Source organism: Pongo abelii, chromosome 13 (genome assembly GCF_028885655.2).
Source record: "Pongo abelii isolate AG06213 chromosome 13, NHGRI_mPonAbe1-v2.0_pri, whole genome shotgun sequence".
Lineage (NCBI taxonomy): Eukaryota > Metazoa > Chordata > Mammalia > Primates > Hominidae > Pongo > Pongo abelii.
In genome coordinates, this window is record NC_071998.2 from 79,902,538 (window position 1) to 79,920,911 (window position 18,374).

The following is an 18,374-nucleotide window of genomic DNA, read 5'->3' on the forward strand; positions in this document are numbered from 1 at the left end:
CAAGATCTGTGGTTGCAAGATCTGTGGTTGCAAGGGGTTGGGAATAGGGAAAGAAACAGAGCACCGAGGAGTTTTAAGGCAGTGAAGATACTCTGTGTGATACTATAATGACGGATATGTGTCATTATACATTTGTTTAAACTCAGGATTTACAACACTAAGAGTGAACCCCAGAGTAAACTATGAATTTTGGGTGACAATGATGTGTCGGTGTAAGTTCATCAGTTGTAACCAGGGTATCACTCTGGTGGGTGATGTTGATAATGTGGGAGGTTATGCATATGTGGAGGTAGGAGGTATATGGGAAAACTTATGCCTGCCTCTGAATTTTGCTGTGAACCTAAACATGCTTTAAAAAATAAAGTTGTGGCCAGGTGCGGTGGCTGAGGCCTGTAATCCCAGCACTTTGGGAAGCTGAGGCAGACAGATTGCTTGGGCCCAGGAGTTTGCAACCAGCCTGGGCAATATGGTAAAACTCATTTCTACAAAAAATACAAAAATTAGCTGGGCATGGTGGTGCACACCTGTGATCCCAGCTACTTGGGAGGCTGTGGTGGGAGAATTGTTTGAGCCCATGAGGTTGAGGCTGTAGTGAGCTGTGATCATGCCACTGCACCTCAGCCTGGACAACAGAGTGAGACTCTGTTGAAAGCAAGCAAGCAAGCAAGCAAGCAAGCAAGCAAACAAGCAAGAAAAAAAGAAAGAAAGGAAAGAAGAGAGAGGAAGGAAGGAGGGAGGGAGGGAAGGAAGGAAGGAGATAGGGAGAGAGAGAGAAACAAAAGACAAGAAGGAAGGAAAGAAGGAAGGAAGGAAAGAAGGAAGGAAGGAAGGAGAAAAAAGAGAGAGAGAGGCTGCTTTCCTGGAACACTCTGGGAACAAGCAGTGGCACTTCGGAACCAGGTAACAAGCTGCAGCAAAGAGTTGGGAAACTGTTCTTCCCACATTGTATTACATGCTTATTACATTGTAATAAACAAAAATAAAAATAAAATAAATGTAATTACATTAGAATACACGTTTGCTCTGGCTTCTTGGAATCTGGAAACTCAGCCAGCCTCAAGAGGCATAAATAATAGTATCCTCACGGCAAGTCCTGTAGGCAGTGGTCTTCAGGACTATGGGTGTATTGATTGATAGGTAGATTGGAGCTGCAGGGGTGAGCAGGTGAAGCTGAGTGGGGACGGTTGTTGATGCCCTGGATGGGCAAGCAAGGCACGTTTTTGGGAAGCCCTGAAAGAGTTGGCTAAGGGGGAATTATACGCAAGTGCCAAGAGAGGACCTGACCTTGGTGCTGTTCATGTGGGGTCATGTGTGTGTAGATGCCCATGAGGCTGGTGGCATTTGGATATAATGGGGTTTTCTGGATGCATGACATGGGGCTATCTTCCATTGAGACAATCACTAGATGAGGTTTATAAACAATACATTTTAAATTTTATGCATGGTTAGGTGTACTCTCCACCAGACAACAGAAGACTCTGTGGATTAGAGCAAAGGAAAGGCATGTGGACAGATGCACAGGGAAAATGAAATGCTGGAGAAAGTGACCTGACTTGTTTCAGGCCAGTGCTCCTACCGAGAGCTAGAAAACATGGACAAAACTGTAGGAAGGAACCAGAAAGCTAGCAAAAGAGCAAGGACTTGGGGTCACAGAGCCCAGAGAGAAGGTAAGCCAGGAACAGGAAACTCAGCTTTGGGTGTCGTTTTTCCACAGAGGCACCTGATGATTTTCCAGCAGAAGCCGAGGGGCTGAGAGGTGGAGAGCAACCAAGCGGCCATGTCTAAGGCAGCCTTCTGCTATAAAGGGTTCTACAGGACATGCTGTGTAGGGGAAAGCACTGGCCACCATAAGACTTTGAGCACTTGAACTGGGGCTGGTGCAATTGAGGGATTAAAATTTTGATTTGATTTAATTGTAATTATAGTTAGTCTCAATAGCCTCATGCGGCTACTGCTTAGCACAGGTCTGGAGCCTCCCTTAGGTCCTGAGAAGGGCAGTGCAGCCACCTGGGAAGTGTGTGGGCTTTGTAGATGACCAATGCTCGGTTTGAATCTTGCCTTGCCCCATAGTAACCATGCAAACTTGGTGAATAATTCCCCCCTCTGTGTTCAGTTTCTTCATCTATAAAAGGAGAATAAATAGGGCCGGGTGCAGTGGCTCACACCTGTAATCCTAGCACTTTGGGAGGCCAAGGCAGGCAGATCATGAGGTCAGGAGTTCGAGACCAGCCTGACCAACATGGTGAAACCCCGTCTCTACTAAAAACACAAAAATTAGCAAGGTGTAGTGGCACGCGCCTGTAATCCCAGCTACTCGGGAGGCTGAGGCAGGAGAATCGCTTGAATCTGGGAGGCAGAGGTTGCAGTGAGCCAAGATGGCGCCACTGCACTCCAGCCTGAGTGACAGAGTGAGACTCTGTCTCAAAAAATAAATAAAAGAATAAATAAAGTAAAGCCTACCCCATAAAAAGGTTTCACATACTGGTGCCTGTGTACAGCAGGCATTCAATAAAGATTAGATGGAATTGTCTATAGATTGTGAGTTCCAAAAACCCGACATCATTTTTGAAAGCTGAGCTTTATTTTCTTCAAAAACAAATGTCAATATTCATGTTACTGAACTTATGTATGTTTTTATTTTTTCTCAAAATCCCAGAGGCATGTTCTACTTGGAAAATACAAATACATTTCACAGTATAGATACTCTAGAGAAACTATTTTCTTAAGAAGCTACCAAAGGTTAATGACATAACCCAATGTATCTCAACTTTACAATCAGATGAAATTATCTGGGACACACACAAAGGACTTGTTTTCTTACACCTCATTCTCTTTTTTTTTTTTTGAAACGGAGTCTCACTCTGTCGCCCAGGCTAGAGTGCAGTGGTATGATCTCGGCTCACTGCAAGCTCCACCTCCCGGGTTCATGCCATCCTCCTGCCTCAGCCTCCAGAGTAGCTGGGACTACAGGTGCCCGCCACCACGCCTGGCTAATTTTTTTTGTATTTTTAATAGAGACGGGGTTTCACCGTGTTAGCCAGGATGATCTCGATCTCCTGACCTCGTGATCCACCTGCTTCGGCCTCCCAAAGTGCTGGGATTACAGGTGTGAGCCACCGTGCTCGGCCCACTCGTTCTCATTTTTAATAATAAAAAAGTTAAAGTGCAGTCATTTGCACAAAGAAATAGCCTGTTGTGGTACACACAGTCTTAGGAAGCCACCTTCAGAGAGTGTATTGATGCTAGAGGGAGCAACATGTTTACCATTCTTGGGCAGGAAAAGATGGGGCTTGTTAGGACCTTTTCTACCCACGCATCAGGAGTCAGCTGATGGCTGTGATTTAGACTTAACACCATCAGAGACAAGCAAAAATAATGTACAACTGCTTTTGACTACAAGAAAAAAATATCCCGTTGTATTATGGACTTTCACAGTATTGCAGCAAAGGAAAGAGTGTTTGCTAACGTGTCGATAGTCCTCAACTAAATTGCTACCTACCCTGATTATGTTCCCTGCACCAAACCATCCAAAATTATAAATGATGCACCTTTTCTTTTAAGATGGGAAAGAGATGCTGGGGGAAGACATGGAAAAGGATAAATGTGAGGTTACTATGCTCCACCCAGCCATGCACCATCAGGATATTAATAGTTGTTGTGGCCAGGTGTGGTGGCTCACGCCTGTAATCCCAGCACTTTGGGAGGCTGAGGCAGGCGGATCACGAGGTCAGGAGATCGAGACCATCCTGGCTAACACGGTGAAACCCATCTCTACTAAAAATACAAAAAATTAGCCGGGAGTGGTGGCAGGCGCCTGTAATCCCAGGCGTGGTGGCAGGCGCCTGCTACTCGGGAGGCTAAGGCAGGAGAATGGCGTGAACTCGGGAGGCAGAGCTTGCAGTGAGCAGAGATTGTGCCACTGCAATCCAGCCTGGGCGACAGAGTGAAACTCTGTCAAAAAAAAAAAAATAAATAAATAATAATAAGTTGTGAACTCCACTTTAGCCTGGCCACTGTCCTTGGGGAGGATGACTGCAATTATTTACCCTTGAGCTTCGGAGAACTGGGGTCTCAGAGATACTAGAAGTAGAACTTGGAGCCAAACCCAGGTCCTCTATCTCCAATGTCTACTATTTCCTCTGCTAATTGACTCCCTTACTGTCTTAGTCCATTAAGGCTGCTATAAAAAATATCATAGGCCAGGTGGCTGGTAAACAATAGAAATTTATTTCTCCCTGTTCTGGTGGCTGGGAGTCCAAGATGAGGGTGCCAGCATGGTTGGGTTCTGGTGAGGGTCACCTGGGGATGGTTGCAGACTGCGCAGTTCTTGCTGTGACCTCACATAGGGGAAGGGGCAAGGGTCTCTCTGTTGCCTCTCAATCCCACCCATGAGGGCTCTATCATGGCCTCATCACTTCCCGAAGGCCACACTTCTTATACCATCACCTTGGAGGCTAGGATTTCAACATAAATTTTGAGGAAACACACACATTCAGATAATAACATTCCTCAATGGGTCTTATTAAAAACCAAAATTCTACACCTTGAACCACCTTTATCCCAAGAAAATAGAGTGTACAAGCTTGAGAATAAGTTTGTGCCAAGATATGTTTGTACTGCCCCATGAAAAAAAAAATTCTAATAAAAATTGGTTGTAGACTTCGGGTGGTAATAAGGTATCAGTGTGGGTTTATCGATTGGAACAGATGCACCACTGTGAGGGGGGTGGATATCGATAGTTGGGGAGACTATGCTTGTGTGGGAGCAGGGAGCATACAGGAAACCTCTGTGCCTTCTGACCAATTTTTCTGTGAATCTAAAACTGCTGTAAAAAAAAAAGTCTATTTGAGAAGATAGGGTGCAGTAGTTACTGTGCTCTGAGCACTGTCTGATAGTTTTATAAAGGAGCTCACTCATCCTTAACAAGAACCGTATGAGGGAAGTTCGAGTAGCATCCCATTTCACAGATGAAGAAAGCAAGCCCAGGGAGGGTCAGTGACTTGCCCAGAGTCCTGCAGCGAGTTAGGTAATGGAACTGGAACTCAGACCTCACGCTCGGTCTCAGGTTCTGCACCTCCTTTAGAAAAGGATGAGGAACTGCTGAGACTCAGGTGCACACCACTAGATCTGGTTGTCTTCAGAGGGCTGTTTCTTTTGACGGTCCTCAAGGATCTCATCAAAGCATCATTCAGTAATTCACTTGGGATATTTCTCAGAAGAGTATTCCATAAAAAGAGAAGACTGTCTAGGTTGGATCTGGAAAAGATGAAGAGCATGTCTTGGTGCCCATGGCCTTGCAACTGGACTCTGGGGGTGCAGGAGCAGCCCACGAGTTTCGTGGATATGAACTTGGTCCTCCTAAGAGGACCTGCAACACCAACCAGCACCTTCCCTTTCTTCTACTGGAGCCCCTTGCTTGTTTGTTCCTTGTGGACACTGGTTGATGATTGCACGTAGCTCTGGGGGTTGGCTGCTGAAAGCTAACTCAAGCTGCTGCCTGCCTTCTAACAAGCTGCAGAACTCTGCAGGTGCAACTGATCTTGCCCCTGATGTCCCTGCTATTTATTCTCCCTTCCCAGTTTTCTTTAAAAAACAAAATAAAACACCTTAATAGTGTTTGTATTTTTGTAAGCTGCCTTTATTTGCCTAGGCCTGGTTACAGATACTTGAACAATTTTCTTTTTCTGTTTCATGTAGGCACGGACACCTGATTTTCTTTGCTGTTTTTCTCTTTCTAGGTTATTTCTACCTAGGACATGAAATGAATGGAATGCTTGAGAAATTATTGCCACACCATTCTGCTAGGTACAAATCAAAAAGAAAAGACGTCTACTCTTGGTGTAATTTCTAGCTCTGTCTCAAGAATCTTCTAGCAGGCACTTTTTCACCTGGCTTAAGGTCAGGTCGCACCCCTGAGTATGTCAGTCAAACGTTTCTATCACTTTTCAGCTTTGCTGTAGTTGTAGCAGAGATTCAGTGAAACCTGCAAAGCCTAAAATATTTACAATAATGGCCCTTTACAGAAAAATATTTACTGGCTTGTGCTATAGATGATATCCTCTGATCAAAATGTAAAATAGTTATAATTAGTAATCATGTTTTGCCTTCAAAAACAATCCTAGATACTTTGGGTTCAAAAAATAGCCTTTAGAATGAGATCATGTCCTTTGCAGGGACATGGTTAAAGCTGGAAGCCATTATCCCTAGCAAACTAACACAGGAACAGAAAACCAACCTCCACGTGTTCTCACTTATAAGTGGGGAAGCTAAATGCTGAGAACACATGGACACATGGTGGGGAACAAAACACCCTGGGTCCTGTTGGAGGACAGGCTGTGGGGAGATGGAGAGCATCAGGAAGAATAGCTAGTGGATGCTGGGCTTAATACTGGGGGGACGAGCAGATCTGTGCAGCAAACCATCATGGCACACGTTTACCTGTGTAAGAAACCTGCACATCCTGCACACGTACCCCTAAACTTGAAAAAGTTAGAAAAAAAATTGCCTTTATAAAAATCATAAAATATATAGAATTGAATGACAAGAACACTACATACAAAAACATGTAAAAACACAGGCTACAGAAAATTATAGCATTAGATAAATATATTAGAAAAGAAAAAAGATTAAAAGCTCATAAGTGTTCAACTCAAGAGGTTATTTTTGGAAAAAAGAGTTAAACCAAAATCAAGTAAGGAAATAAGAAAGAAACGAGGAGATACTGGCAAATTAGACAATCAAAAATATCTGTGAGAATTAACAAAAGCAGAAGCTAATTTTGGGGAAAAAAGTAAAGTCTACAATCTCTGGAAGGTTTGATTAGGGAAAAAAGAGAAAACGTTAAAGAAGGAAAGAAAACAAAGAAGGAAGAAAAAAGAGATTTCAATGCAGCTGTCCCAAAGATTAAAACTCATAACCAAATACAACGGACAACTTTACTCCAATAAATCTGAAAACCTAGACAAAATGGTTATTTTTCTAGAAAAGGGTGTCCTGTCAAAACTGATTCAAGTACAGATTTAAAACCTGAATAGACCTTTAACTATATAACCATAGCCATAAAAGTTATAGGCTTAAAAACGACCATAAGAGAAATTAAATCAGTAGTCAAAAATCAATAAACCAAAAAGCACCAAGCTTAGATGGTTTTTTTTTTTTTTTTGAGATGGAGTCTCGCTCTGTTGCCCAGGCTAGAGTGCAGTGGTGCGATCTCGGCTCATTGCCAGCTCCGCCTCCCGGGTTCATGCCATTCTCCTGCCTCAGCCTCCCGAGTAGCCGGGACTATAGGCGCCCACCACCACACGAGGCTAATTGTTTGTATTTTTAGTAGAGACAGGGTTTCACCGTGTTAGCCAGGATGGTCTTGATCTCCTGACCTCGTGATCCGCCTGCCTCGGCCTCCGTAAGTGCTGGGATTACAGGCGTGAGCCACCGCGCCTGACCAAGCTTAGATGATTTTATAAGTGAAATTTATCAAATTTCCCAAGAAAAGATAACTTCTTATCTTAAGACTGTTCCACAGAACGGCATGAGAGAACCAGACAAAACAGGGGGAGAGAAGAAAATCTCACTTGTGAACATAAACACAAACATCCTTTAAAAATTTACAAATGAAATGCTTCTGTGTATATCACACATCAGCACACCTCACCTGAGGATTGCAAGATTATTAACCTTAGGAAATATATTAATATAATTCATTGAGTTACAGGTTAAAGAAGAAAAAGCATGCTATCTTCAAAAGGTGCAGGGAAAAAAGCATTTGATGACATTCTACATTTACTCATTAAGAAATACATTAGCAGGCTGAGTGTGGTGGCTCACACCTGTAATCCCAGAACTTTGGGAGTCCGAGGCAGGTGGATCACCTGAGGTCAGGAGTTAGAGACCAGCCTGGCCAACATGGCAAAACCCTGTCTCTACTAAAAATACAAAAATTAGCTATGCATGGTGATGCACACCTGTAATCCCAGCTCCTTGGGAGGTTGAGGCACAAGAATCACTTGAACCCAGGAGGCGGAAGTTGCAGTGAGCTGATATCGCACCACTGCACTCCAGCCTGGGTGACAGAATAAGACTGTCTAAAAACAACAACAACAACAACAAAAAAAAAAAAAAAAAAAAAAAAGAAAGAAAAAGAAGGAAAGAAAGAAAGAAAGAAAGAGACATTAGCAAACTAATGTAATATTAGAATGGGACTCCTATGCCAGGTAAATACTATCTGCTGGAAACCTACAGCAAATATTAACATTTAACAGGCAAAGATTAGAAACAGTCCCTTTAAAAGCAGATATGTGGTGAGACTGGGACTACCACAGTGTCCAGTCGGCATTGTCGTGAAAGTCCCAACCAGGACAATGAGATGAGATGGAAAAGATGGAAGTAATGGTTGCAGAAAAGAACAAGACAAAATTATCATTTGCAGATGATAGTATTGCCAATACAGGAAATGGAAGAGAAAATAGAGACAGACACAGACTAACAGAAGATTGGTGTTTTCATAATATAAGAACTTTTAGGCAAATCAAAAAGAAAAAGTGCAATATGGGCAAAAGAAGGGATAATTCACCAAAAAATCTGATTGGTTAATAAATGTGAGCCAGAGGTTTAGCTTCACAAAAATCAGGAAATGCAAATAATAAATGAAATAGTTCACACCCATCTGATTGAAGAAAATCATTAGGTGTGATAATTCTCAGAGCTGGTAAGATATGGGATAGTGAGGACTGTCACTCGGTAGAGTCATTTTGCAATGTTTAGGGAGAGACTCAGCAAATTCAGTACTAGGAGTATTTTAGAGAAATCGGTAAATGATTTCTCTTAAACATGACAATATTAATTGTGTTCGGTAATTGTCAGAGACCTAATGACAATATATGATGGAAAATAACAGACATTACTTAAGGACAAGGATACATTAAGAGAAATGTGTTGTTAGGTAAGTTTTTTTTTTTTTTTTTCGAGACTGAGTCTCTCTTGTCACCAGGCTGGAGTGCAGTGGCATGATCTCAACTCACTGCAACCTCTGCCTCCCCGGTTCAAGCGATTCTCCTGACTCAGCCTCCCAAGTAGCTGGGACTACAGGTGCGTGCCACCATGCCCAGCATGTATTTTTAGTAGAGATGGGGTTTCACCATATTGGCCAGGATGGTCTGGATCTCTTGACCTCATGATCGGCTTGCCTCGGCCTCCCAAAGTGCTGGGCTTATAGGCATGAGCCACCGCGCCCAGCCTTGTTAGGTAATTTCATCATTGTGCAACCATCACAGAGCACATTAACACAAACCTAACTAGTAGAACCTACTGCATACCTAGGCTATGTGGTAGAGCCTATTGCTCCTGGGATACAGACCTATACAGCATGTTCCTGTACTAAACACTGTAAGCAGCTGTAACACAATGGTAAGTATTTGTGTATCTAAACATAGAAAAGGTATTATAATCTTATAGGACCACTGTCATACATGCAGTCCATCGTTGACCAAAACGTTATGTGGTGCATGATTGTATTTGTAACAGCAAAAATCTGAAAGCCGATTTGTTGTCCATCTATAGGGACTTGGACAGATAAATTGTTGTATATTCATACAATAAAATAATGTTAATCAGTGAAAATGAATGTAACAACATAAACCAATCTTGAAAAAAGTTGTTAAATAAAAAAGTAGGCTGGCTGAGGTGGCTCACAACTGTAATCCCAGCACTTTGGGAGGCCGAGGCAAGCGGATCACTTGAGGCCAGGAATTCGAGACCAGCCTGGGCAATATGGCGAAGCCTCGTCCCTACTAAAAATACAAAGATTAGCCAGGTGTGGTGGCGCGTGTCCCAGTTGGCACAGAAAATTCAGTACTCCTGTACCGAATTTGCTGCTGAGTCTCTCCCTAAACATTGCAAAATGACTCAACAGAGTGACAGTCCTCCCAGTTACTTGGGAGGCTGAGGCACAAGAACTGCTTGAACCCCGGGGGCAGAGGTTGCAGTGAGCCAAGATTTCACCACTGCACTCCAGCCTGGGCAAAAGAGCAAGATTCTGTCTCAAAAAAAAAAAAAAGAAAGAAAGAAAAGAAAAGGAAAGAAAAGAAAAGAAAGAAAAGTAAATCATTGCAAGGGAATGCACACCTGTGTAAAAATGTAAAACACACAACAGAATGCTATACCTTGGCTTTGGATACATAATAGTGAGGGAAAGTATAAAAACATGGATCTGATAAATCCACACAAACTTCAGGAGAAGGGCTCCATGGAGGCCAGGCATGTGGTGTGGGATTTTCAGCCCTGCTTATGAAGCTCTATGTAAGAAGCAGAAGCAACCGCAGCAGGTTAATGTGCTCTCAGCAGTGTGCAGGAGCTGTGTCACTGTATTTTTTGCTTGATTTATTCTCTGTCAAAAAACGAAGGAAGGAAGGAAGAAAGGAAGGAAGGGAGGAAAGAAGGAAAGAAGGAGAGAGGGAAAGAAGGAAGGAAGAAATGAAGGAAAGAGAGAAGGAAGGAAGGAAGAAAGGAGAGAATGAAGGAAGAAAGGAGAGAAGGAAGGAAAGAAGGAAAGAAGGAGAGAACAAAGGAAGGAAGGAGAGAAGGAAGGAGAAAGGGAAGGAAGGAAGAAAGGAGAGAGGGAAGGAAGGAAGAAAGGGAGAAGGGAAGAATAAGAAGGGAAGGAGGGAGGAATCCTCATGGTGTGGGGATTGGGTTTCTGTGCCTCTTCTGCCAAAGAGTTCCCTTTGGGAACCCCCAAGTCAGAGGGTGTGCTCTGCAAACTCCTTGCATCCTAAAGCCGACAAACCTCAAGAGCAGGCTGAGTGAGACAGAGTGGAGCTGGCTCAGGTATAGACTCAGGTGGTGCTCAAGGGGGCTGCCTGGGCCAGGATTCAACTTGCCGTCTAGGGAATGAAGCAGGCCTGTTGGGGAGACCTAGGCCTTGTGCAGTCGTCTCTCTCCTTAAGAAAAAAATTAAACCAATAGCTGGCTGGTGTGGGCAGCCCTTTCTAAGGTCATCCTGAGGGGAGGGTCCTGCAGCCAAAGCTCCCTGTCAGGAATCCCTGAAGCTCACCCCTAAGGCAGGCTCTGGCTTGAGCAGCAGCAGAATGCTCTGCGAGTGGGGGTAGTGGGTGAGGGGGCTTGTGGGAGCACAGAGGCTGGTCCACCTGGAGGTCCTGACTTAGTGAGCCTGGGGAGGGCCCCACAGCATGCTTTTCTAACCTGTGCCCCCTGGGATGTCGAAGCTGCTGGGCCAGGGCATATACATCTTGAGAGCCCTGGCTCTCCGAATGTCAAAGCTGCTGTTCTGAGGCTGAGGCTGGTGGATCACTTGAGTCCAGGAGTTCGAGACCAGACTGGGCAACATGGCAAAGCCCCATCTCTATATATATTAGCTGGGCATGGTGGTGCGCACCTGTATTCCCAGCTACTTGGGAGGATGAGGTGGGAGGATCACTTGAGCCCAGAAGGTCGAGGCTGCAGTAAGCTATGATTGTGTCATTGCACTCCAGCCTGGGCGTTAGAGCAAGATCCTGTCAAAAAAACAAAAAACAAAAAACTGCTGCTCTGGAAGCACACCTGGAGCAGGCCTGGAGCCGTGGGAAGACGCAGGCAGGATTAGGCTGTGTCCACAGTCCCCTGAGGCTTAGGAATTGATGGGGCTGTAGAATGTCCCATCATCGCTGAGAGTCAAGACACATCTATGCCTCTCCTTCACCATTTTTGCAGGGTCGGGAGAGGGTAAGAAAAAGGACAGGGCCTGGTGATACTGGGCACATATATATTGGACAGTGTCTATCCCCTTCACAGGCATGGGCTGGTGGGGATTGTGAGTCCAACATGGCTGGGGAGGGGGCTCTGCCTGACGTTCCCTTCTGTGACTATGCGGTGATGCTCTGGGCTGACATCTCAGAGCACTCTGATGTGGAGGGGACAGAGTTCCTAACCCTTGTAGCTTTCACTGAGATACCTGAGTGCATTGCATTTCTTCCCCTCATGCTTCTGAATCTCTGCATAATTCATCATTGTGGAACCATCACAGAGCTCAACATTTTCTCTCAGGAAGTTGGGAGATCTGCCATAGGCTTGAGGGACACAGTGTCCAAGTGAAAAAGAAGGATTAAAAAAAAAAAAAGAATCTTATTTCCCAAGTAGGTGTACCCTGGCAACGTTGTCTGTTAGGAAATGTGGGGCATTTTTTGTTTTATTTTGTTTTGATTTCCATTTCCATTTAACAACTGCCCCCAAAGATCTGCAGAGGATTAAATTACAGAAAATGCAATGAGACCTCTGTTGCATTTTATCCCTGTGGAGTCTTATGTTGACATGGGCAGGCAGGAGCCAGGAGATGTCCAGGAGCTCTGGGGACTGGGCTCAGGTTGGGTCCTTCTTCACCAAGAGGCTGGGGTGGGCCCTTGGGGACACCTGAAAATACTGAGAGTGAACAGAGTCCATGACGGCATCTGTTTGATATGAACCAATGCCCTGACTCAGCTGTCCTTTGCCAGGGCTGCAATGAGTGTCTGGCCACAGAAAGGGCCTGTGGTCACAGACACTGATGGGTGGAGGCAGGAAGACCCCTACCCACTCAAACATCCATTAGGGACAAGTCCCCACAACCACATGGGTGGAACGATCTGGCACTGTCCCCTGCTCCCTCCACAGCGCCAAGCAGTTGTGAGGGTCTCCTCCTGACCCGGCAGCCGCAGGAATGGCTGTCCCCTCCAGGAATCTGTCATCTCCTCGAGGCCACGACAACACCCTCTTGCCACTCACACATACATCATTTGAGGTCCAGTGTCCCCCCAGCACTCCCGGTTCTTGCTGGAATGGGCGATGTGCTGCTTAGAAATCAGCCCCGGGGAAGCTGCCTCCTCCAAAGCAGGCTTCAGGGAGCCCCGTCAGAACTCTGTGCTCCCTCTGGTGTGGGGACCTGGGCTACTGCCATGATGGTGAGGGTGGGGGATGTGGAGTTGTGCCAATTCTACACCCAGGATTGGCCTGCGCTGTCGTTTGCCAAAAACAATTCACAAATAACAAATAAAACTCATGCTAGTGCCTGACCTGCTTTCCTGAAGATGGCTTCATCATGTTTCGGGAAACCCCTGTGTCAGGGACTTTCTCTTGGCAAGCCTCCCACTCACGTCGGGGAGAGAACGGCAAGGGGAAGCCAGTTAATACAGTGAGTGAGGGCTGAGGAGCCCAGGGGCGGAAAAGAACTATCAAGGATGCTGGACCTGGCTGGACTGATTCCTGGTCCTCTGATCCCAGGCCCTGGCCCTTTATGATGGTTCATGTTATGTGTGGACCTGTCTGAACCACAGTGCCTGAATGAGTGGTCACACATTATTCAGGGTGTCTCTGTAAGAGCCTTTGGACGTGAACTTCACCATTGACTCTTCCCCGAGTCTCTTGCCTGCTGGCCCACTCCCAGATTTTGGGGTTACCAGCTTCTGTAACTGCATGAGCCATTCCTTGAAATAAATCTACCTATCTACCTATCATCTGTCTATCTCTTTGTCTACCTATCATCTATCTACCTATGAATCTGTCTACCTACCTATCATATGCATATCTATCTATCATCTACCTACCTATCTACCTATCCTCTACCTATCTGTCTTCTATCTACCTACCCACTATCAGTCTCTCCACTTACTTACCTGTCCTCTACCTATCTATATATCTACCTACCTACCATCTGTCTATCTATCTGAGTGCTCAGAGGTTCCAGGAGGTCCGCATTGTGCGTTTGTTCACTTTTCTGGGGAGAAACTCCATTCCTTTCATGGAATTCAAAATAATAGTCTGTGGCCTAAAGAGAGTTAAAAACAAAAGTTAAGAACTGCTGGGCTAGTTAATGAAAAACCTGTGGGAGGGAAAAACGATACAACGAATGAAGGAAAATAAGAAGAAAGGAAGGCCAGGTCAAAAATGAAAAAAAAAAAAAAAATATATATATATATATATAAAAATATACAATAGATCCTCAGAGGATTAAATTACAGAAAGTGCAAAGAGACCTCTGTTGCATTTTATTCCTGTTGAGTCTCACATCAACATGGGCAGGTAGGAGACAGGAGACATCCGGGATATATATTATATATATCCAAAATATAGATATAGATATAGATATAGATATAGATATAGATATAGATATAGATAGATATAGATATAGATATATTTTGGAGACAGAGTCTGGCTCTGTCACCCAGGCTGGAGTGCAGTGGTGTGATCTCAGCTCACTGCAACCTCCATCTCCCAGGTTCAAGCGATTCTCCTGCCTCAGCCTCCCAGGTAGTCGGGATTACAGGCATGCGCCACCGTACCCGGCTAATTTTTGTATTTTTAGTGGAGACAGGGTTCCATCATGTTGGCCAGGCTGGCCTTGAACTCCTGACCTCAGGTGATCCACCCGCCTTGGCCTCCCAGAGTGCTAGGATTACAGGTGTGAGCCACTGTAGCCAGCCAAAAATGGATATTTTATTGCTTGTTTTAAAACTCAAATACTTAAATAATATCATAACTGCATTTTAAAAAACTCTTCGAGAATTTTTCTCAGCATTCTACACGTTTGTCATTTGTAGACTTCATTAAGCCTGACTGTACAGCCTTCTAAAACTGAACTGTTTGGTTTAGGTTGAGGCATTCAGAAATGAAGAGGAATGTTTTTTTCTTTCTCCTTTCCACCCAACTAAGAAGTCACAGCCCCAAATTTCCCTGTGTTGTCAGTACTGCACTTTAGAGCCCATCAGTTATTCCAGGAACATTTGGTTGACGAGGCCTAAGAGAGATTTCTCCATCCCGGTGCTACGCACCTATTATCCAGGGCTTTCACATGAGAAGCTAGATTCATTTATGAAACAGTCAGTAAGACACTTCTTTAATTAAGGTCTCCAGTGAGAAAACAGGCTGTCGTTTTTTGAATATTCAATTTATACTATTAGAGAGTCTCTTCTAAAACACTGGTGTGTCAATTCCATGCCATGTTTGATTCTTGATAAACATCTCAATGAACAGATGGAAATGGTCAGAATCCTACTGGGCCTGACCTGAGTGCAGCATAGAGCGGTCACCTCTGAATGTTCACAAAGTCCCTCACCAGAGTCGAGCTGGCCAGAAAGGTGGGATGATTGTCTGGAAGAATTGACTACTACTACTACTAACAATAATAATAATAATAACAATGACAGCAATAACAACAACAATATAACAGCAACTAACGTTCGTCAAAGACAGAACTTGCCAAGCACTGTACTAAGCATTTTACATAGATGCTGGTTCTCCCCTTCGTCTTACTGAGTCATCCCAGCAACTCTAGTACTATTGTTCCCTGTTACACAGGGAGCTGGGACTCAGGGGCATGGATAAATTGCTCAGCCCCACAAGCTGGGGTAGAGTAAAGGGGAGATTTGGCCAGAGCCCTCCTCTGCCCAATGTTCACCACTAGTCTAAGTGGGAGCATGAGGGGAGAAAAACCAAAAGTGTGGATGAAGCAGTATTTTATGGGATACTGAGTGAACAAGGCACTGACTTATAGCCTTGCCCTAGTGTTTGGTTGGGACTCTCAGACCCAAAGAACCGGTATCCTCAAGTTACTGTGTGTAGTTTGAAGAAGGCACCAACTTGTTTTTGTTGCTATTTTTAGTATTGATTCTGTATAAGAAATGCAATTCCCTCTAAGACACTCTGTAGATTTGGATGACTTCAGTAGCAGTTTCGATGTTGTTTTAGTTTCTTTCCTGTCTGAAATTGTCCTTTATTAACAAGGAGGCCCTTTTGTTGAGTTTTAATAGTCAAATTAACACCTTTCATCATTCTCTGGCAACATTTCCAGAGCATTCTATAAGCTAGGATTTGCTCCAAAGATGAGAACGGCATGTTGGGCTTGGGTGTGTGCGATGCCACTGGAGACGCTGCAGGAGAGGCTGCTGGGCAGCTCTGACTGTGGCTGACCACATCAAAGCGCTCTTTGTAAAGCACCACCCGGTGTTGAGTAGTCCCTCCAGGTTCTGCAGGGGCTTGCTTTACACACTCTGCAACCTGTGTTTCATCCAGCATAGACACCATTAACATTCACATACAGAAAACAAGCTGTGAGCGCTTCTGCATTGGCTGGGGAAATGGCCATGCACATTTCATCCTGACGGATATTGTAGTAAAGAGTGCCCCCATCTAGCAGAAAGTTGTTTTGGGCTGATACATTCAAGGTTTGTCATCAGGAAGACTTATTTGGGTCAGACATGGTGGCTCACGCCTATAATCCCAGCACTTTGAGAGGTGAGGAGGGAGGATTATTTGAGGCCAGGAGTTCAAGATCAGCCTGGGCAACATAACGAGACCCCATCTGTACAAAAATTTTTAAAAATTAGGCTAAGCCTGGTGGCTCACACCTGTAATCCCATCACTTTGGGAGGCTGAGGCAGGCGGATCACTTGAGGTCAGGAGTTTGAGGCCAGCCTGGCCAATATGGTGAAACCCTGTCACTACTTAAAATAGAAAAAGTATCCAGCTGTGGTGGCAGACGCCTGTAATTTCAGCTACTCGGGAGGCTGAGGCAGGAGAATTGCTTGAACCCGGGAGGCAGAGGTTGCAGTGAGCCGAGATCGCACCACTGCACTCCAGCCTGGGCGACAGAGGGAGACTCCATCTCAAAAAATAAAAATAAAAATAAAAATTTAAAAAATAAATAAATAAATAAGTCAGGTGTAGTGGCACATGCCTGTAATGTCACCTACTTGAGAGGCTGAGGTGGGAGGACCGCTTGAGCCCAGAAGTTCAAGGCTGCAGTGAGTTATGACCTCACCATTACACTCCAGCCTGGGCAACGATGAGATCCTGTCTTTAAAAAAAAAAAAGAAGACTGATGTGCTCACTGACCTCTCTGAGAGGGCTGCTGAGTAGTATCTCAAGCCCCAAGTCTGTTGAGGCAACACAGCATTTTCTGCATCATCACCATCATCCACGGCATCGACAGCACCCACGTGATCTGTCTCCAACCCTGTGCTCAGCCCTGGAACATCAATCATAACAAGTTCCTGTTCAGATCAGGTGTCCAGGGCTTTTTCCTGTAGGGACTAACCATCAAGGACACCTTTTCTTCAATAAAACCAACATCTGTTGCATGATTAATAACCACAGCTAACAATTATTTAGTGCTTATTTTGTGTCAGGCACTGGCTTAGGTACTTTATAAACGTGTCTTCTTCACAACCACGGTATGAGATGTGGGTACTGCTAGCTTTCCCATGTTACACGTGAGAAGCAGAGGTTAGAGAGGTCAAATAGCACCCACACATTCACAGAGCCAAATGCCAGATGGCATTGGGTGCTGGCTCTGAGAACACCCAAACCTGGGGGCCTCTGGCACCACCCCGGCCAGGATATGGGGCTGAGAATTGGACTGAAACAAGCAAGAAAGCTCTTCCCAGCAGCGACTTCCATGTGAAGTCACCAGGTCCCAATGAGCCTCTTGCCTCCTCAGTTCGACCTGCAGGGTGTCGCACTGCAGCATCTTGCCCTGTGGAGCTGTCCGGGCACACTTTGAGCCCTGGTTCTGCTGTTAACTAGCTGTGTGGCCTCGCTCATTTGTTTTCACTGGTAAATGGGAGTAATATTAATAACCCACCCACAGAACTGTTATTAGGGACAGTTCAAAAAATGCATCTAAAGCAGAATCTGATAGACAAAAATGGAGGCATTTTTTAGTGTTAGGCCTTTAAGAAGTGGCCCTGTCCTGAGAAGCACATTAATCTCGGGCTGAAAATGATATTTTAACTGAAAATTATGTAATCTTCATGAATTTTTTAAAAAAGACTATAAAGCTCCTCACAATGACTTTTCCAACATCGTGCTTCACGTCGGATTGGGGAGGAAACCCAACTCCAGCCTCTTTGATTTTCATGTGGCTTTGATGAACCCAGGTGCTTTTGCTTGGCTTTAGTGTGTGCTCCTGAGGGCCTGCTTAGCGCTCCCACCTTGCCAGGTGGCTGTGAGGGGGAGCCCTGGGCTGAAGCAGCTCACGACACCCTCCTCCCCTGAGACCAGGGCACTGTCCACTTCCACAGCTGCCCAGACAGCTGTCCAAGATGGCCCCATGAGACCTTAACTTTGCCAAAAGAGCAAGTCAGGTAGCTCAGCATACCACCTCAATAAAACCTGAGGGGCTAATCCCATTCTACAGCAGTTTCCCTGGTGAGCTCACAGTCCCCCGACCTTGCCTATGCAATGGAGCACGTAGGAGCCAAGCGTAGGAGCTGGAAACACTTTTTCCTGCTTCCATGCAAGCCACCCGGAGGTGGCTGCCATCATCATGTTTCTGCAAGTGTATTCCCCAAAATAGTATGTGAGCGTATTCCCCAAAATAGTAACCACACTATTCTACAATATCCCATATGGCG

General features: G+C 44.9%; 1 pseudogene; it reads right to left on the bottom strand.

Moving 5' to 3' along the window:
* The window catches only part of LOC100440965 (bifunctional phosphoribosylaminoimidazole carboxylase/phosphoribosylaminoimidazole succinocarboxamide synthetase-like), a 28,129-nt pseudogene extending 10,057 nt beyond the window's left edge, over positions 1–18,072 (bottom strand).
* Positions 18,073–18,374: the final 302 nt, after the last annotated feature.